Source organism: Sinohyriopsis cumingii, chromosome 11 (genome assembly GCF_028554795.1).
Source record: "Sinohyriopsis cumingii isolate HCF-2022 chromosome 11, ASM2855479v2, whole genome shotgun sequence".
NCBI classification, from domain to species: Eukaryota; Metazoa; Mollusca; class Bivalvia; order Unionida; family Unionidae; genus Sinohyriopsis; species Sinohyriopsis cumingii.
In genome coordinates, this window is record NC_142971.1 from 112,735,659 (window position 1) to 112,756,791 (window position 21,133).

Consider the following 21,133-nt stretch of genomic DNA (forward strand, 5'->3'; position numbering starts at 1 on the left):
AAACTGCTTTTATAGAATTGTGAAGACACAATTGAAACACTACCATTGATGTACAGTGGTCTATAAGTGGACTTGTAGAAGTGACTGACTTATTTGATAAAGTAGATGATCAAACTTGTCAGTGATGTGGATTTGGTGCGCAGTGATAAATGCAATCTCACATAGGTAAGTTGCGACAATTGTCAATGTCAGCCGGAATAGCTCAGTTGGGAGAGCGTTAGACTGAAGATCTAAAGGCCCCCGGTTCAATCCCGGGTTCCGGCACGGAACATATCCGGCGGCTGGCAGGAATTTTTGTATTTTCCTTCAAAAGCCTGTTTTCATTTTAAAACTCGTTTAAACCATTTTAACAAATAAATATTTTTTAAAAGATTAAAAAGGAAATAAAACAAACTTCCGACAAAACTCACTTTCACACTTTTGTTATCTCTATTATCGTTAGGTTCCTCCTCCTCCCTGCCCTCTCTCTCTCTCTCTCTCTCTCTCTCTCTCTCTCAACAAAGTAAGAAATTGTTTTGAACCTTGTGAAGTGAGATGCAGAGTTTCCTGTTTCCCACGCATATGCATGTTGTGAAGTAGTATAAAATAAAATGTAAAATAGAAAAATAAATCTGGCGGAAAGTTTGATACGATTACAATCAAGAATTCCTTAAGAGTTACAGCGTATGATAATTAAGCTTATCGATTGCAAATATTGTAAAATATTACTGCAATCGCCCATATTTGGTTTAAATTTGATTCTCAAACGTTCGATCGGAAATTCCGTTTAATATTATGTTTGCGTTTTCAACTGGTATAATTGTGAAGGTGCCATGTGAGTGGATTCCATGGCGTGAAAGAATATATATCTAAACATCTATTCGTGTAATACATATGTAAACATGGAAGAATTTTACTTTGTATGATTATGCTGATAGCATGGACTATCGATTTTCTGGTTTGAAACGCCTCTTGTGCAATTGTTCTTAGCTAAAGGACATTTATCCATGCAACTAGAGACTCACATAAACATGCATAGACATAATACATTGAATGAAGATCTCTCTTTCCTAAATGTGCTTGATTTCTGGCCGAGTCATACCAAAGACGTAACAAAATTATAGTACTAACCTCTGCTTGGCATAGCGCTCAGCTTAAGATTTTAGTAATAGGACTGGTCGGCTTGGTGTCACGATAATGTGACTGGGTGGAACATCATGCTACATGTCTGCGACATGATGCCCCCAGTGCTAGGCATCACTATAAAGAGCCACTGTAGATATCCTAACGATATGACAAAATAATTGTTAAAGTTGCGTTTCAATTCTAAATCACACACATACACACACACACACACAGAGTGTACGTCTCTCTGTCTCTCATTAATGTGTTTCATTTTCATGGAAGTATTTTGCACAGAAATATGAGCATTCTTTAGAAGAATAATGTTTTCATTCAATGAGCAAATAACAAATTCTTTGGGTTTTATTATGCTGAGGAAATTGCTTGGTTTATTACAAGTGTTGGCTGTGATCATGCCTTGATAAATAAATTTGATAAAGAAATACTAAATTTCAGTTAAATGCCCATTGTAATTCATAAGAGTTTCATTTTCATTCTATATTCCATGGTAATTACTTGTATGTCAAAGCAACGACTTTGATTATGTTTCAAAGAAGCAATAGCGACGATTTACAATTATTGCGGACGCAGCTTCCTTTGATTTTGTTGTGAACCGTTCAGTATCTGAGACATTATCTTTCATTAGTGTCTTGATCACATTGAAAACTTTTCATCAGCATTGGTCTCTATAAATATTACTATCTGTTACAAAATCTAAATATTATTACAAATTATGTTACATTAAAATAGCCCAAGTGTTCATTCTTGTGAAAAACCTGTCAAAGGTAATGATCGTCGTTTGAACCTTAAAAATATTACAATATTAGATTTAGGATAACTTTCAATAAGATGTTAATCCTTTATATGACAGCACGCACATTCCTAGTTTTACTAGCAGTAAGGCACGTGGCAAAGAGTCAAAGGCTTTATTTAGATGGACCCATTTAGACTATGACATTATTGGAGATTGTTTGAAAAGGTGCTCGAGAATCAAATACCTGCCACCATAGTTCATACTCGAGTTACCTGGTATGGCAACCAGTTTTGATTGGGGCGGGGGGGGGGAGTACATGATCCAGTTTCTTCAATGTATTCAACGGGGTGAGGTAGGGAGGTGATCTTTATCCTTTGTTGTTTAGTCTATACTTTTAAGAAATATATCTTAAGCTGGGTGAGTGTGACGCGGGAATACAGTTGACTGAAAATGTGTTACTTCTTAACACTTTTAGTTTTGCTGGTGATGTGTTATTGGTAAGTTCTTCTGTCGCAGGTTGAAGGAAGTTATTGCAGATAAATTGACAGGTATAAATATGACATTTACATGATTTAAATCCTATTGCTGCGTATTGTACTGCGATGCTCTTTGGATAAACGTTAGTGAATGTATGAAAAGAAACATGGTTATTGACTATAATAACTGTCTTCGTCTGCTATTAAGCCTTTTGAGACGGAAGAGTGCCTCCATCATGTTTGTAAACTACAATGCATTTAGTGTTGAAGAATGAATGAGAAAGTATGTGTTTTCAATGATGAGAAGAATATCGGATAGTAAGAACTGCATTATGAAATCTTTCCGAAATTACGATATTCGTTTACATTCTCGGATTGTAGATATTTGGAACAAAGTACCCATTGAAATGTCTTACTTCATTTTGTTCTTAAGAATGCTTTTCCATTCTGTAGTTGTAGATGTGTCTATAGATTTGCACGTAAGACACCTATGATCTTTATTGTGGAGAATGCATTTATATTGTATATTTTAATTGACATGTATGGACAGCGCAATCGAAAATAAAGAATTCTTGTCTTATTTAAGGAGGTTTATTTTAGTGGTTGGCGTGTATGAAGATCGTTAAAGCTAGGGATGAGATTGGTGTGAATTTACTGCTTTTCTTGATGCTGCCTAGCAAACTGCTTTTATAGAATTGTGAAGACACAATTGAAACACTACCATTGATGTACAGTGGTCTATAAGTGGACTTGTAGAAGTGACTGACTTATTTGATAAAGTAGATGATCAAACTTGTCAGTGATGTGGATTTGGTGCGCAGTGATAAATGCAATGTCACATAGGTAAGTTGCGACAATTGTCAATGTCAGCCGGAATAGCTCAGTTGGGAGAGCGTTAGACTGAAGATCTAAAGGCCCCCGGTTCAATCCCGGGTTCCGGCACGGAACATATCCGGCGGCTGGCAGGAATTTTTGTATTTTCCTTCAAAAGCCTGTTTTCATTTTAAAACTCGTTTAAACCATTTTAACAAATAAATATTTTTTAAAAGATTAAAAAGGAAATAAAACAAACTTCCGACAAAACTCACTTTCACACTTTTGTTATCTCTATTATCGTTAGGTTCCTCCTTCTCCCTCCCCACTCTCTCTCTCTCTCTCTCTCTCTCTCTCAACAAAGTAAGAAATTGTTTTGAACCTTGTGAAGTGAGATGCAGAGTTTCCTGTTTCCCACGCATATGCATGTTGTGAAGTAGTATAAAATAAAATGTAAAATAGAAAAATAAATCTGGCGGAAAGTTTGATACGATTACAATCAAGAATTCCTTAAGAGTTACAGCGTATGATAATTAAGCTTATCGATTGCAAATATTGTAAAATATTACTGCAATCGCCCATATTTGGTTTAAATTTGATTCTCAAACGTTCGATCGGAAATTCCGTTTAATATTATGTTTGCGTTTTCAACTGGTATAATTGTGAAGGTGCCATGTGAGTGGATTCCATGGCGTGAAAGAATATATATCTAAACATCTATTCGTGTAATACATATGTAAACATGGAAGAATTTTACTTTGTATGACTATGCTGATAGCATGGACTATCGATTTTCTGATTTGAAACGCCTCTTGTGCAATTGTTCTTAGCTAAAGGACATTTATCCTTGCAATTAGAGACTCACATAAACATGCATAGACATAATACATTGAATGAAGATCTCTCTTTCCTAAATGTGCTTGATTTCCGGCCGAGTCATACCAAAGACGTAACAAAATTATAGTACTAACCTCTGCTTGGCATAGCGCTCAGCTTAAGATTTTAGTAATAGGACTGGTCGGCTTGGTGTCACGATAATGTGACTGGGTGGAACATCATGCTACATGTCTGCGACATGATGCCCCCAGTGCTAGGCATCACTATAAAGAGCCACTGTAGATATCCTAGCGATATGACAAAATAATTGTTAAAGTTGCGTTTCAATTCTAAATCACACACATACACACACACACAGAGTGTACGTCTCTCTCTGTCTCTCATTAATGTGTTTCATTTTCATGGAAGTATTTTGCACAGAAATATGAGCATTCTTTAGAAGAATAATGTTTTCATTCAATGAGCAAATAACAAATTCTTTGGGTTTTATTATGCTGAGGAAATTGCTTGGTTTATTACAAGTGTTGGCTGTGATCATGCCTTGATAAATAAATTTGATAAAGAAATACTAAATTTCAGTTAAATGCCCATTGTAATTCATAAGAGTTTCATTTTCATTCTATATTCCATGGTAATTACTTGTATGTCAAAGCAACGACTTTGATTATGTTTCAAAGAAGCAATAGCGACGATTTACAATTATTGCGGACGCAGCTTCCTTTGATTTTGTTGTGAACCGTTCAGTATCTGAGACATTATCTTTCATTAGTGTCTTGATCACATTGAAAACTTTTCATCAGCATTGGTCTCTATAAATATTACTATCTGTTACAAAATCTAAATATTATTACAAATTATGTTACATTAAAATAGCCCAAGTGTTCATTCTTGTGAAAAACCTGTCAAAGGTAATGATCGTCGTTTGAACCTTAAAAAAATTACAATATTAGATTTAGGATAACTTTCAATAAGATGTTAATCCTTTATATGACAGCACGCACATTCCTAGTTTTACTAGCAGTAAGGCACGTGGCAAAGAGTCAAAGGCTTTATTTAGATGGACCCATTTAGACTATGACATTATTGGAGATTGTTTGAAAAGGTGCTCGAGAATCAAATACCTGCCACCATAGTTCATACTCGAGTTACCTGGTATGGCAACCAGTTTTGATAGGGCTGGGGGGGGGGAGTACATGATCCAGTTTCTTCAATGTATTCAACGGGGTGAGGTAGGGAGGTGATCTTTCTCCTTTGTTGTTTAGTCTATACTTTTAAGAAATATATCTTAAGCTGGGTGAGTGTGACGCGGGAATACAGTTGACTGAAAATGTGTTACTTCTTAACACTTTTAGTTTTGCTGGTGATGTGTTATTGGTAAGTTCTTCTGTCGCAGGTTGAAGGAAGTTATTGCAGATAAATTGACAGGTATAAATATGACATTTACATGATTTAAATCCTATTGCTGCGTATTGTACTGCGATGCTCTTTGGATAAACGTTAGTGAATGTATGAAAAGAAACATGGTTATTGACTATAATAACTGTCTTCGTCTGCTATTAAGCCTTTTGAGACGGAAGAGTGCCTCCATCATGTTTGTAAACTACAATGCATTTAGTGTTGAAGAATGAATGAGAAAGTATGTGTTTTCAATGATGAGAAGAATATCGGATAGTAAGAACTGCATTATGAAATCTTTCCGAAATTACGATATTCGTTTACATTCTCGGATTGTAGATATTTGGAACAAAGTACCCATTGAAATGTCTTACTTCATTTTGTTCTTAAGAATGCTTTTCCATTCTGTAGTTGTAGATGTGTCTATAGATTTGCACGTAAGACACCTATGATCTTTATTGTGGAGAATGCATTTATATTGTATATTTTAATTGACATGTATGGACAGCGCAATCGAAAATAAAGAATTCTTGTCTTATTTAAGGAGGTTTATTTTAGTGGTTGGCGTGTATGAAGATCGTTAAAGCTAGGGATGAGATTGGTGTGAATTTACTGCTTTTCTTGATGCTGCCTAGCAAACTGCTTTTATAGAATTGTGAAGACACAATTGAAACACTACCATTGATGTACAGTGGTCTATAAGTGGACTTGTAGAAGTGACTGACTTATTTGCTAAAGTAGATGATCAAACTTGTCAGTGATGTCGATTTGGTGCGCAGTGATAAATGCAATGTCACATAGGTAAGTTGCGACAATTGTCAATGTCAGCCGGAATAGCTCAGTTGGGAGAGCGTTAGACTGAAGATCTAAAGGCCCCCGGTTCAATCCCGGGTTCCGGCACGGAACATATCCGGCGGCTGGCAGGAATTTTTGTATTTTCCTTCAAAAGCCTGTTTTCATTTTAAAACTCGTTTAAACCATTTTAACAAATAAATAATTTTTAAAAGATTCAAAAGGAAATAAAACAAACTTCCGACAAAACTCACTTTCACACTTTTGTTATCTCTATTATCGTTAGGTTCCTCATCCTCCCTCCCCTCTCTCTCTCTCTCTCTCTCTCTCTCTCTCTCTCTCTCTCTCTCTCTCACAACAAAGTAAGAAATTGTTTTGAACCTTGTGAAGTGAGATGCAGAGTTTCCTGTTTCCCACGCATATGCATGTTGTGAAGTAGTATAAAATAAAATGTAAAATAGAAAAATAAATCTGGCGGAAAGTTTGATACGATTACAATCAAGAATTCCTTAAGAGTTACAGCGTATGATAATTAAGCTTATCGATTGCAAATATTGTAAAATATTACTGCAATCGCCCATATTTGGTTTAAATTTGATTCTCAAACGTTCGATCGGAAATTCCGTTTAATATTATGTTTGCGTTTTCAACTGGTATAATTGTGAAGGTGCCATGTGAGTGGATTCCATGGCGTGAAAGAATATATATCTAAACATCTATTCGTGTAATACATATGTAAACATGGAAGAATTTTACTTTGTATGATTATGCTGATAGCATGGACTATCGATTTTCTGATTTGAAACGCCTCTTGTGCAATTGTTCTTAGCTAAAGGACATTTATCCTTGCAACTAGAGACTCACATAAACATGCATAGACATAATACATTGAATGAAGATCTCTCTTTCCTAAATGTGCTTGATTTCCGGCCGAGTCATACCAAAGACGTAACAAAATTATAGTACTAACCTCTGCTTGGCATAGCGCTCAGCTTAAGATTTTAGTAATAGGACTGGTCGGCTTGGTGTCACGATAATGTGACTGGGTGGAACATCATGCTACATGTCTGCGACATGATGCCCCCAGTGCTAGGCATCACTATAAAGAGCCACTGTAGATATCCTAGCGATATGACAAAATAATTGTTAAAGTTGCGTTTCAATTCTAAATCACACACATACACACACACACAGAGTGTACGTCTCTCTCTGTCTCTCATTAATGTGTTTCATTTTCATGGAAGTATTTTGCACAGAAATATGAGCATTCTTTAGAAGAATAATGTTTTCATTCAATGAGCAAATAACAAATTCTTTGGGTTTTATTATGCTGAGGAAATTGCTTGGTTTATTACAAGTGTTGGCTGTGATCATGCCTTGATAAATAAATTTGATAAAGAAATACTAAATTTCAGTTAAATGCCCATTGTAATTCATAAGAGTTTCATTTTCATTCTATATTCCATGGTAATTACTTGTATGTCAAAGCAACGACTTTGATTATGTTTCAAAGAAGCAATAGCGACGATTTACAATTATTGCGGACGCAGCTTCCTTTGATTTTGTTGTGAACCGTTCAGTATCTGAGACATTATCTTTCATTAGTGTCTTGATCACATTGAAAACTTTTCATCAGCATTGGTCTCTATAAATATTACTATCTGTTACAAAATCTAAATATTATTACAAATTATGTTACATTAAAATAGCCCAAGTGTTCATTCTTGTGAAAAACCTGTCAAAGGTAATGATCGTCGTTTGAACCTTAAAAAAATTACAATATTAGATTTAGGATAACTTTCAATAAGATGTTAATCCTTTATATGACAGCACGCACATTCCTAGTTTTACTAGCAGTAAGGCACGTGGCAAAGAGTCAAAGGCTTTATTTAGATGGACCCATTTAGACTATGACATTATTGGAGATTGTTTGAAAAGGTGCTCGAGAATCAAATACCTGCCACCATAGTTCATACTCGAGTTACCTGGTATGGCAACCAGTTTTGATTGGGGCGGGGGGGGGGGAGTACATGATCCAGTTTCTTCAATGTATTCAACGGGGTGAGGTAGGGAGGTGATCTTTATCCTTTGTTGTTTAGTCTATACTTTTAAGAAATATATCTTAAGCTGGGTGAGTGTGACGCGGGAATACAGTTGACTGAAAATGTGTTACTTCTTAACACTTTTAGTTTTGCTGGTGATGTGTTATTGGTAAGTTCTTCTGTCGCAGGTTGAAGGAAGTTATTGCAGATAAATTGACAGGTATAAATATGACATTTACATGATTTAAATCCTATTGCTGCGTATTGTACTGCGATGCTCTTTGGATAAACGTTAGTGAATGTATGAAAAGAAACATGGTTATTGACTATAATAACTGTCTTCGTCTGCTATTAAGCCTTTTGAGACGGAAGAGTACCTCCATCATGTTTGTAAACTACAATGCATTTAGTGTTGAAGAATGAATGAGAAAGTATGTGTTTTCAATGATGAGAAGAATATCGGATAGTAAGAACTGCATTATGAAATCTTTCCGAAATTACGATATTCGTTTACATTCTCGGATTGTAGATATTTGGAACAAAGTACCCATTGAAATGTCTTACTTCATTTTATTCTTAAGAATGCTTTTCCATTCTGTAGTTGTAGATGTGTCTATAGATTTGCACGTAAGACACCTATGATCTTTATTGTGGAGAATGCATTTATATTGTATATTTTAATTGACATGTATGGACAGCGCAATCGAAAATAAAGAATTCTTGTCTTATTTAAGGAGGTTTATTTTAGTGGTTGGCGTGTATGAAGATCGTTAAAGCTAGGGATGAGATTGGTGTGAATTTACTGCTTTTCTTGATGCTGCCTAGCAAACTGCTTTTATAGAATTGTGAAGACACAATTGAAACACTACCATTGATGTACAGTGGTCTATAAGTGGACTTGTAGAAGTGACTGACTTATTTGATAAAGTAGATGATCAAACTTGTCAGTGATGTGGATTTGGTGCGCAGTGATAAATGCAATCTCACATAGGTAAGTTGCGACAATTGTCATTGTCAGCCGGAATAGCTCAGTTGGGAGAGTGTTAGACTGAAGATCTAAAAGCCCCCGGTTCAATCCCGGGTTCCGGCACGGAACATATCCGGCGGCTGGCAGGAATTTTTGTATTTTCCTTCAAAAGCCTGTTTTCATTTTAAAAGTCGTTTAAACCATTTTAACAAATAAATATTTTTTAAAAGATTAAAAAGGAAATAAAACAAACTTCCGACAAAACTCACTTTCACACTTTTGTTATCTCTATTATCGTTAGGTTCCTCCTCCTCCCTCCCGTCTCTCTCTCTCGCTCTCTCTCTCTCTCAACAAAGTAAGAAATTGTTTTGAACCTTGTGAAGTGAGATGCAGAGTTTCCTGTTTCCCACGCATATGCATGTTGTGAAGTAGTATAAAATAAAATGTAAAATAGAAAAATAAATCTGGCGGAAAGTTTGATACGATTACAATCAAGAATTCCTTAAGAGTTACAGCGTATGATAATTAAGCTTATCGATTGCAAATATTGTAAAATATTACTGCAATCGCCCATATTTGGTTTAAATTTGATTCTCAAACGTTCGATCGGAAATTCCGTTTAATATTATGTTTGCGTTTTCAACTGGTATAATTGTGAAGGTGCCATGTGAGTGGATTCCATGGCGTGAAAGAATATATATCTAAACATCTATTCGTGTAATACATATGTAAACATGGAAGAATTTTACTTTGTATGACTATGCTGATAGCATGGACTATCGATTTTCTGATTTGAAACGCCTCTTGTGCAATTGTTCTTAGCTAAAGGACATTTATCCTTGCAATTAGAGACTCACATAAACATGCATAGACATAATACATTGAATGAAGATCTCTCTTTCCTAAATGTGCTTGATTTCCGGCCGAGTCATACCAAAGACGTAACAAAATTATAGTACTAACCTCTGCTTGGCATAGCGCTCAGCTTAAGATTTTAGTAATAGGACTGGTCGGCTTGGTGTCACGATAATGTGACTGGGTGGAACATCATGCTACATGTCTGCGACATGATGCCCCCAGTGCTAGGCATCACTATAAAGAGCCACTGTAGATATCCTAGCGATATGACAAAATAATTGTTAAAGTTGCGTTTCAATTCTAAATCACACACATACACACACACACAGAGTGTACGTCTCTCTCTGTCTCTCATTAATGTGTTTCATTTTCATGGAAGTATTTTGCACAGAAATATGAGCATTCTTTAGAAGAATAATGTTTTCATTCAATGAGCAAATAACAAATTCTTTGGGTTTTATTATGCTGAGGAAATTGCTTGGTTTATTACAAGTGTTGGCTGTGATCATGCCTTGATAAATAAATTTGATAAAGAAATACTAAATTTCAGTTAAATGCCCATTGTAATTCATAAGAGTTTCATTTTCATTCTATATTCCATGGTAATTACTTGTATGTCAAAGCAACGACTTTGATTATGTTTCAAAGAAGCAATAGCGACGATTTACAATTATTGCGGACGCAGCTTCCTTTGATTTTGTTGTGAACCGTTCAGTATCTGAGACATTATCTTTCATTAGTGTCTTGATCACATTGAAAACTTTTCATCAGCATTGGTCTCTATAAATATTACTATCTGTTACAAAATCTAAATATTATTACAAATTATGTTACATTAAAATAGCCCAAGTGTTCATTCTTGTGAAAAACCTGTCAAAGGTAATGATCGTCGTTTGAACCTTAAAAAAATTACAATATTAGATTTAGGATAACTTTCAATAAGATGTTAATCCTTTATATGACAGCACGCACATTCCTAGTTTTACTAGCAGTAAGGCACGTGGCAAAGAGTCAAAGGCTTTATTTAGATGGACCCATTTAGACTATGACATTATTGGAGATTGTTTGAAAAGGTGCTCGAGAATCAAATACCTGCCACCATAGTTCATACTCGAGTTACCTGGTATGGCAACCAGTTTTGATAGGGCTGGGGGGGGGGAGTACATGATCCAGTTTCTTCAATGTATTCAACGGGGTGAGGTAGGGAGGTGATCTTTCTCCTTTGTTGTTTAGTCTATACTTTTAAGAAATATATCTTAAGCTGGGTGAGTGTGACGCGGGAATACAGTTGACTGAAAATGTGTTACTTCTTAACACTTTTAGTTTTGCTGGTGATGTGTTATTGGTAAGTTCTTCTGTCGCAGGTTGAAGGAAGTTATTGCAGATAAATTGACAGGTATAAATATGACATTTACATGATTTAAATCCTATTGCTGCATATTGTACTGCGATGCTCTTTGGATAAACGTTAGTGAATGTATGAAAAGAAACATGGTTATTGACTATAATAACTGTCTTCGTCTGCTATTAAGCCTTTTGAGACGGAAGAGTACCTCCATCATGTTTGTAAACTACAATGCATTTAGTGTTGAAGAATGAATGAGAAAGTATGTGTTTTCAATGATGAGAAGAATATCGGATAGTAAGAACTGCATTATGAAATCTTTCCGAAATTACGATATTCGTTTACATTCTCGGATTGTAGATATTTGGAACAAACTACCCATTGAAATGTCTTACTTCATTTTATTCTTAAGAATGCTTTTCCATTCTGTAGTTGTAGATGTGTCTATAGATTTGCACGTAAGACACCTATGATCTTTATTGTGGAGAATGCATTTATATTGTATATTTTAATTGACATGTATGGACAGCGCAATCGAAAATAAAGAATTCTTGTCTTATTTAAGGAGGTTTATTTTAGTGGTTGGCGTGTATGAAGATCGTTAAAGCTAGGGATGAGATTGGTGTGAATTTACTGATTTTCTTGATGCTGCCTAGCAAACTGCTTTTATAGAATTGTGAAGACACAATTGAAACACTACCATTGATGTACAGTGGTCTATAAGTGGACTTGTAGAAGTGACTGACTTATTTGATAAAGTAGATGATCAAACTTGTCAGTGATGTGGATTTGGTGCGCAGTGATAAATGCAATCTCACATAGGTAAGTTGCGACAATTGTCAATGTCAGCCGGAATAGCTCAGTTGGGAGAGCGTTAGACTGAAGATCTAAAGGCCCCCGGTTCAATCCCGGGTTCCGGCACGGAACATATCCGGCGGCTGGCAGGAATTTTTGTATTTTCCTTCAAAAGCCTGTTTTCATTTTAAAACTCGTTTAAACCATTTTAACAAATAAATAATTTTTAAAAGATTAAAAAGGAAATAAAACAAACTTCCGACAAAACTCACTTTCACACTTTTGTTATCTCTATTATCGTTAGGTTCCTCCTCCTCCCTCCCCTCTCTCTCTCTCGCTCTCTCTCTCTCTCAACAAAGTAAGAAATTGTTTTGAACCTTGTGAAGTGAGATGCAGAGTTTCCTGTTTCCCACGCATATGCATGTTGTGAAGTAGTATAAAATAAAATGTAAAATAGAAAAATAAATCTGGCGGAAAGTTTGATACGATTACAATCAAGAATTCCTTAAGAGTTACAGCGTATGATAATTAAGCTTATCGATTGCAAATATTGTAAAATATTACTGCAATCGCCCATATTTGGTTTAAATTTGATTCTCAAACGTTCGATCGGAAATTCCGTTTAATATTATGTTTGCGTTTTCAACTGGTATAATTGTGAAGGTGCCATGTGAGTGGATTCCATGGCGTGAAAGAATATATATCTAAACATCTATTCGTGTAATACATATGTAAACATGGAAGAATTTTACTTTGTATGACTATGCTGATAGCATGGACTATCGATTTTCTGATTTGAAACGCCTCTTGTGCAATTGTTCTTAGCTAAAGGACATTTATCCTTGCAACTAGAGACTCACATAAACATGCATAGACATAATACATTGAATGAAGATCTCTCTTTCCTAAATGTGCTTGATTTCCGGCCGAGTCATACCAAAGACGTAACAAAATTATAGTACTAACCTCTGCTTGGCATAGCGCTCAGCTTAAGATTTTAGTAATAGGACTGGTCGGCTTGGTGTCACGATAATGTGACTGGGTGGAACATCATGCTACATGTCTGCGACATGATGCCCCCAGTGCTAGGCATCACTATAAAGAGCCACTGTAGATATCCTAGCGATATGACAAAATAATTGTTAAAGTTGCGTTTCAATTCTAAATCACACACATACACACACACACAGAGTGTACGTCTCTCTCTGTCTCTCATTAATGTGTTTCATTTTCATGGAAGTATTTTGCACAGAAATATGAGCATTCTTTAGAAGAATAATGTTTTCATTTAATGAGCAAATAACAAATTCTTTGGTTTTTATTATGCTGAGGAAATTGCTTGGTTTATTACAAGTGTTGGCTGTGATCATGCTTTGTTAAATAAATTTGATAAAGAAATACTAAATTTCAGTTAAATGCCCATTGTAATTCATAAGAGTTTCATTTTCATTCTATATTCCATGGTAATTACTTGTATGTCAAAGCAACGACTTTGATTATGTTTCAAAGAAGCAATAGCGACGATTTACAATTATTGCGGACGCAGCTTCCTTTGATTTTGTTGTGAACCGTTCAGTATCTGAGACATTATCTTTCATTAGTGTCTTGATCACATTGAAAACTTTTCATCAGCATTGGTCTCTATAAATATTACTATCTGTTACAAAATCTAAATATTATTACAAATTATGTTACATTAAAATAGCCCAAGTGTTCATTCTTGTGAAAAACCTGTCAAAGGTAATGATCGTCGTTTGAACCTTAAAAAAATTACAATATTAGATTTAGGATAACTTTCAATAAGATGTTAATCCTTTATATGACAGCACGCACATTCCTAGTTTTACTAGCAGTAAGGCACGTGGCAAAGAGTCAAAGGCTTTATTTAGATGGACCTATTTAGACTATGACATTATTGGAGATTGTTTGAAAAGGTGCTCGAGAATCAAATACCTGCCACCATAGTTCATACTCGAGTTACCTGGTATGGCAACCAGTTTTGATTGGGGCGGGGGGGGGGGGGAGTACATGATCCAGTTTCTTCAATGTATTCAACGGGGTGAGGTAGGGAGGTGATCTTTATCCTTTGTTGTTTAGTCTATACTTTTAAGAAATATATCTTAAGCTGGGTGAGTGTGACGCGGGAATACAGTTGACTGAAAATGTGTTACTTCTTAACACTTTTAGTTTTGCTGGTGATGTGTTATTGGTAAGTTCTTCTGTCGCAGGTTGAAGGAAGTTATTGCAGATAAATTGACAGGTATAAATATGACATTTACATGATTTAAATCCTATTGCTGCGTATTGTACTGCGATGCTCTTTGGATAAACGTTAGTGAATGTATGAAAAGAAACATGGTTATTGACTATAATAACTGTCTTCGTCTGCTATTAAGCCTTTTGAGACGGAAGAGTGCCTCCATCATGTTTGTAAACTACAATGCATTTAGTGTTGAAGAATGAATGAGAAAGTATGTGTTTTCAATGATGAGAAGAATATCGGATAGTAAGAACTGCATTATGAAATCTTTCCGAAATTACGATATTCGTTTACATTCTCGGATTGTAGATATTTGGAACAAAGTACCCATTGAAATGTCTTACTTCATTTTGTTCTTAAGAATGCTTTTCCATTCTGTAGTTGTAGATGTGTCTATAGATTTGCACGTAAGACACCTATGATCTTTATTGTGGAGAATGCATTTATATTGTATATTTTAATTGACATGTATGGACAGCGCAATCGAAAATAAAGAATTCTTGTCTTATTTAAGGAGGTTTATTTTAGTGGTTGGCGTGTATGAAGATCGTTAAAGCTAGGGATGAGATTGGTGTGAATTTACTGCTTTTCCTGATGCTGCCTAGCAAACTGCTTTTATAGAATTGTGAAGACACAATTGAAACACTACCATTGATGTACAGTGGTCTATAAGTGGACTTTGTAGAAGTGACTGACTTATTTGATAAAGTAGATGATCAAACTTGTCAGTGATGTGGATTTGGTGCGCAGTGATAAATGCAATCTCACATAGGTAAGTTGCGACAATTGTCAATGTCAGCCGGAATAGCTCAGTTGGGAGAGCGTTAGACTGAAGATCTAAAGGTCCCCGGTTCAATCCCGGGTTCCGGCACGGAACATATCCAGCGGCTGGCAGGAATTTTTGTATTTTCCTTCAAAAGCCTGTTTTCATTTTAAAACTCGTTTAAACCATTTTAACAAATAAATATTTTTTAAAAGATTAAAAAGGAAATAAAACAAACTTCCGACAAAACTCACTTTCACACTTTTGTTATCTCTATTATCGTTAGGTTCCTCCTCCTCCCTCCCCTCTCTCTCTATCTCTCTCTCTCTCTCTCTCTCTCTCTCTCTCACAACAAAGTAAGAAATTGTTTTGAACCTTGTGAAGTGAGATGCAGAGTTTCCTGTTTCCCACGCATATGCATGTTGTGAAGTAGTATAAAATAAAATGTAAAATAGAAAAATAAATCTGGCGGAAAGTTTGATACGATTACAATCAAGAATTCCTTAAGAGTTACAGCGTATGATAATTAAGCTTATCGATTGCAAATATTGTAAAATATTACTGCAATCGCCCATATTTGGTTTAAATTTGATTCTCAAACGTTCGATCGGAAATTCCGTTTAATATTATGTTTGCGTTTTCAACTGGTATAATTGTGAAGGTGCCATGTGAGTGGATTCCATGGCGTGAAAGAATATATATCTAAACATCTATTCGTGTAATACATATGTAAACATGGAAGAATTTTACTTTGTATGACTATGCTGATAGCATGGACTATCGATTTTCTGATTTGAAACGCCTCTTGTGCAATTGTTCTTAGCTAAAGGACATTTATCCTTGCAACTAGAGACTCACATAAACATGCATAGACATAATACATTGAATGAAGATCTCTCTTTCCTAAATGTGCTTGATTTCCGGCCGAGTCATACCAAAGACGTAACAAAATTATAGTACTAACCTCTGCTTGGCATAGCGCTCAGCTTAAGATTTTAGTAATAGGACTGGTCGGCTTGGTGTCACGATAATGTGACTGGGTGGAACATCATGCTACATGTCTGCGACATGATGCCCCCAGTGCTAGGCATCACTATAAAGAGCCACTGTAGATATCCTAGCGATATGACAAAATAATTGTTAAAGTTGCGTTTCAATTCTAAATCACACACATACACACACACACAGAGTGTACGTCTCTCTCTGTCTCTCATTAATGTGTTTCATTTTCATGGAAGTATTTTGCACAGAAATATGAGCATTCTTTAGAAGAATAATGTTTTCATTTAATGAGCAAATAACAAATTCTTTGGTTTTTATTATGCTGAGGAAATTGCTTGGTTTATTACAAGTGTTGGCTGTGATCATGCTTTGTTAAATAAATTTGATAAAGAAATACTAAATTTCAGTTAAATGCCCATTGTAATTCATAAGAGTTTCATTTTCATTCTATATTCCATGGTAATTACTTGTATGTCAAAGCAACGACTTTGATTATGTTTCAAAGAAGCAATAGCGACGATTTACAATTATTGCGGACGCAGCTTCCTTTGATTTTGTTGTGAACCGTTCAGTATCTGAGACATTATCTTTCATTAGTGTCTTGATCACATTGAAAACTTTTCATCAGCATTGGTCTCTATAAATATTACTATCTGTTACAAAATCTAAATATTATTACAAATTATGTTACATTAAAATAGCCCAAGTGTTCATTCTTGTGAAAAACCTGTCAAAGGTAATGATCGTCGTTTGAACCTTAAAAAAATTACAATATTAGATTTAGGATAACTTTCAATAAGATGTTAATCCTTTATATGACAGCACGCACATTCCTAGTTTTACTAGCAGTAAGGCACGTGGCAAAGAGTCAAAGGCTTTATTTAGATGGACCTATTTAGACTATGACATTATTGGAGATTGTTTGAAAAGGTGCTCGAGAATCAAATACCTGCCACCATAGTTCATACTCGAGTTACCTGGTATGGCAACCAGTTTTGATTGGGGCGGGGGGGGGGGAGTACATGATCCAGTTTCTTCAATGTATTCAACGGGGTGAGGTAGGGAGGTGATCTTTATCCTTTGTTGTTTAGTCTATACTTTTAAGAAATATATCTTAAGCTGGGTGAGTGTGACGCGGGAATACAGTTGACTGAAAATGTGTTACTTCTTAACACTTTTAGTTTTGCTGGTGATGTGTTATTGGTAAGTTCTTCTGTCGCAGGTTGAAGGAAGTTATTGCAGATAAATTGACAGGTATAAATATGACATTTACATGATTTAAATCCTATTGCTGCGTATTGTACTGCGATGCTCTTTGGATAAACGTTAGTGAATGTATGAAAAGAAACATGGTTATTGACTATAATAACTGTCTTCGTCTGCTATTAAGCCTTTTGAGACGGAAGAGTGCCTCCATCATGTTTGTAAACTACAATGCATTTAGTGTTGAAGAATGAATGAGAAAGTATGTGTTTTCAATGATGAGAAGAATATCGGATAGTAAGAACTGCATTATGAAATCTTTCCGAAATTACGATATTCGTTTACATTCTCGGATTGTAGATATTTGGAACAAAGTACCCATTGAAATGTCTTACTTCATTTTGTTCTTAAGAATGCTTTTCCATTCTGTAGTTGTAGATGTGTCTATAGATTTGCACGTAAGACACCTATGATCTTTATTGTGGAGAATGCATTTATATTGTATATTTTAATTGACATGTATGGACAGCGCAATCGAAAATAAAGAATTCTTGTCTTATTTAACTAGGTTTATTTTAGTGGTTGGCGTGTATGAAGATCGTTAAAGCTAGGGATGAGATTGGTGTGAATTTACTGCTTTTCCTGATGCTGCCTAGCAAACTGCTTTTATAGAATTGTGAAGACACAATTGAAACACTACCATTGATGTACAGTGGTCTATAAGTGGACTTTGTAGAAGTGACTGACTTATTTGATAAAGTAGATGATCAAACTTGTCAGTGATGTGGATTTGGTGCGCAGTGATAAATGCAATCTCACATAGGTAAGTTGCGACAATTGTCAATGTCAGCCGGAATAGCTCAGTTGGGAGAGCGTTAGACTGAAGATCTAAAGGTCCCCGGTTCAATCCCGGGTTCCGGCACGGAACATATCCAGCGGCTGGCAGGAATTTTTGTATTTTCCTTCAAAAGCCTGTTTTCATTTTAAAACTCGTTTAAACCATTTTAACAAATAAATATTTTTTAAAAGATTAAAAAGGAAATAAAACAAACTTCCGACAAAACTCACTTTCACACTTTTGTTATCTCTATTATCGTTAGGTTCCTCCTCCTCCCTCCCCTCTCTCTCTCTCTCTCTCTCTCTCTCTCTCAACAAAGTAAGAAATTGTTTTGAACCTTGTGAAGTGAGATGCAGAGTTTCATGTTTCCCACGCATATGCATGTTGTGAAGTAGTATAAAATAAAATGTAAAATAGAAAAATAAATCTGGCGGAAAGTTTGATACGATTACAATCAAGAATTCCTTAAGAGTTGCAGCGTATGATAATTAAGCTTATCGATTGCAAATATTGTAAAATATTACTGCAATCGCCCATATTTGGTTTAAATTTGATTCTCAAACGTTCGATCGGAAATTCCGTTTAATATTATGTTTGCGTTTTCAACTGGTATAATTGTGAAGGTGCCATGTGAGTGGATTCCATGGCGTGAAAGAATATATATCTAAACATCTATTCGTGTAATACATATGTAAACATGGAAGAATTTTACTTTGTATGATTATGCTGATAGCATGGACTATCGATTTTCTGATTTGAAACGCCTCTTGTGCAATTGTTCTTAGCTAAAGGACATTTATCCTTGCAACTAGAGACTCACATAAACATACATAGACATAATACATTGAATGAAGATCTCTCTTTCCTAAATGTGCTTGATTTCTGGCCGAGTCATACCAAAGACGTAACAAAATTATAGTACTAACCTCTGCTTGGCATAGCGCTCAGCTTAAGATTTTAGTAATAGGACTGGTCGGCTTGGTGTCACGATAATGTGACTGGGTGGAACATCATGCTACATGTCTGCGACATGATGCCCCCAGTGCTAGGCATCACTATAAAGAGCCACTGTAGATATCCTAACGATATGACAAAATAATTGTTAAAGTTGCGTTTCAATTCTAAATCACACACATACACACACACACACACACACAGAGTGTACGTCTCTCTCTGTCTCTCATTAATGTGTTTCATTTTCATGGAAGTATTTTGCACAGAAATATGAGCATTCTTTAGAAGAATAATGTTTTCATTCAATGAGCAAATAACAAATTCTTTGGGTTTTATTATGCTGAGGAAATTGCTTGGTTTATTACAAGTGTTGGCTGTGATCATGCCTTGATAAATAAATTTGATAAAGAAATACTAAATTTCAGTTAAATGCCCATTGTAATTCATAAGAGTTTCATTTTCATTCTATATTCCATGGTAATTACTTGTATGTCAAAGCAACGACTTTGATTATGTTTCAAAGAAGCAATAGCGACGATTTACAATTATTGCGGACGCAGCTTCCTTTGATTTTGTTGTGAACCGTTCAGTATCTGAGACATTATCTTTCATTAGTGTCTTGATCACATTGAAAACTTTTCATCAGCATTGGTCTCTATAAATATTACTATCTGTTACAAAATCTAAATATTATTACAAATTATGTTACATTAAAATAGCCCAAGTGTTCATTCTTGTGAAAAACCTGTCAAAGGTAATGATCGTCGTTTGAACCTTAAAAAAATTACAATATTAGATTTAGGATAACTTTCAATAAGATGTTAATCCTTTATATGACAGCACGCACATTCCTAGTTTTACTAGCAGTAAGGCACGTGGCAAAGAGTCAAAGGCTTTATTTAGATGGACCCATTTAGACTATGACATTATTGGAGATTGTTTGAAAAGGTGCTCGAGAATCAAATACCTGCCACCATAGTTCATACTCGAGTTACCTGGTATGGCAACCAGTTTTGATTGGGGCGGGGGGGGGGAGTACATGATCCAGTTTCTTCAATGTATTCAACGGGGTGAGGTAGGGAGGTGATCTTTATCCTTTGTTGTTTAGTCTATACTTTTAAGAAATATATCTTAAGCTGGGTGAGTGTGACGCGGGAATACAGTTGACTGAAAATGTGTTACTTCTTAACACTTTTAGTTTTGCTGGTGATGTGTTATTGGTAAGTTCTTCTGTCGCAGGTTGAAGGAAGTTATTGCAGATAAATTGACAGGTATAAATATGACATTTACATGATTTAAATCCTATTGCTGCGTATTGTACTGCGATGCTCTTTGGATAAACGTTAGTGAATGTATGAAAAGAAACATGGTTATTGACTATAATAACTGTCTTCGTCTGCTATTAAGCCTTTTGAGACGGAAGAGTGCCTCCATCATGTTTGTAAACTACAATGCATTTAGTGTTGAAGAATGAATGAGAAAGTATGTGTTTTCAATGATGAGAAGAATATCGGATAGTAAGAACTGCATTATGAAATCTTTCCGAAATTACGATATTCGTTTACATTCTCGGATTGTAGATATTTGGAACAAAGTACCCATTGAAATGTCTTACTTCATTTTGTTCTTAAGAATGCTTTTCCATTCTGTAGTTGTAGATGTGTCTATAGATTTGCACGTAAGACACCTATGATCTTTATTGTGGAGAATGCATTTATATTGTATATTTTAATTGACATGTATGGACAGCGCAATCGAAAATAAAGAATTCTTGTCTTATTTAAGGAGGTTTATTTTAGTGGTTGGCGTGTATGAAGATCGTTAAAGCTAGGGATGAGATTGGTGTGAATTTACTGATTTTCTTGATGCTGGCTAGCAAACTGCTTTTATAGAATTGTGAAGACACAATTGAAACACTACCATTGATGTACAGTGGTC

The 21,133-nt window shown here is 35.3% G+C and overlaps 7 non-coding genes across 7 annotated transcripts; all 7 read left to right on the top strand.

Annotated features, from left to right (window-relative positions):
* Positions 1 to 191: 191 nt before the first annotated feature.
* Trnaf-gaa (transfer RNA phenylalanine (anticodon GAA)) lies at positions 192 to 264 on the top strand. Its single transcript has one exon. It is a non-coding gene; the product is annotated as a tRNA-Phe (tRNA).
* Positions 265 to 3,200: 2,936 nt separating this feature from the next.
* Trnaf-gaa (transfer RNA phenylalanine (anticodon GAA)) lies at positions 3,201 to 3,273 on the top strand. The gene has a single exon. It is a non-coding gene; the product is annotated as a tRNA-Phe (tRNA).
* A 2,930-nt stretch (positions 3,274 to 6,203) lies between these two features.
* Trnaf-gaa (transfer RNA phenylalanine (anticodon GAA)) lies at positions 6,204 to 6,276 on the top strand. The gene has a single exon. It is a non-coding gene; the product is annotated as a tRNA-Phe (tRNA).
* Positions 6,277 to 9,227: 2,951 nt separating this feature from the next.
* Positions 9,228 to 9,300, top strand: Trnaf-gaa (transfer RNA phenylalanine (anticodon GAA)). Its single transcript has one exon. It is a non-coding gene; the product is annotated as a tRNA-Phe (tRNA).
* A 2,928-nt stretch (positions 9,301 to 12,228) lies between these two features.
* Positions 12,229 to 12,301, top strand: Trnaf-gaa (transfer RNA phenylalanine (anticodon GAA)). The gene has a single exon. It is a non-coding gene; the product is annotated as a tRNA-Phe (tRNA).
* A 2,932-nt stretch (positions 12,302 to 15,233) lies between these two features.
* Trnaf-gaa (transfer RNA phenylalanine (anticodon GAA)) lies at positions 15,234 to 15,306 on the top strand. Its single transcript has one exon. It is a non-coding gene; the product is annotated as a tRNA-Phe (tRNA).
* A 2,946-nt stretch (positions 15,307 to 18,252) lies between these two features.
* Positions 18,253 to 18,325, top strand: Trnaf-gaa (transfer RNA phenylalanine (anticodon GAA)). The gene has a single exon. It is a non-coding gene; the product is annotated as a tRNA-Phe (tRNA).
* The last annotated feature ends 2,808 nt before the right edge of the window (positions 18,326 to 21,133 follow it).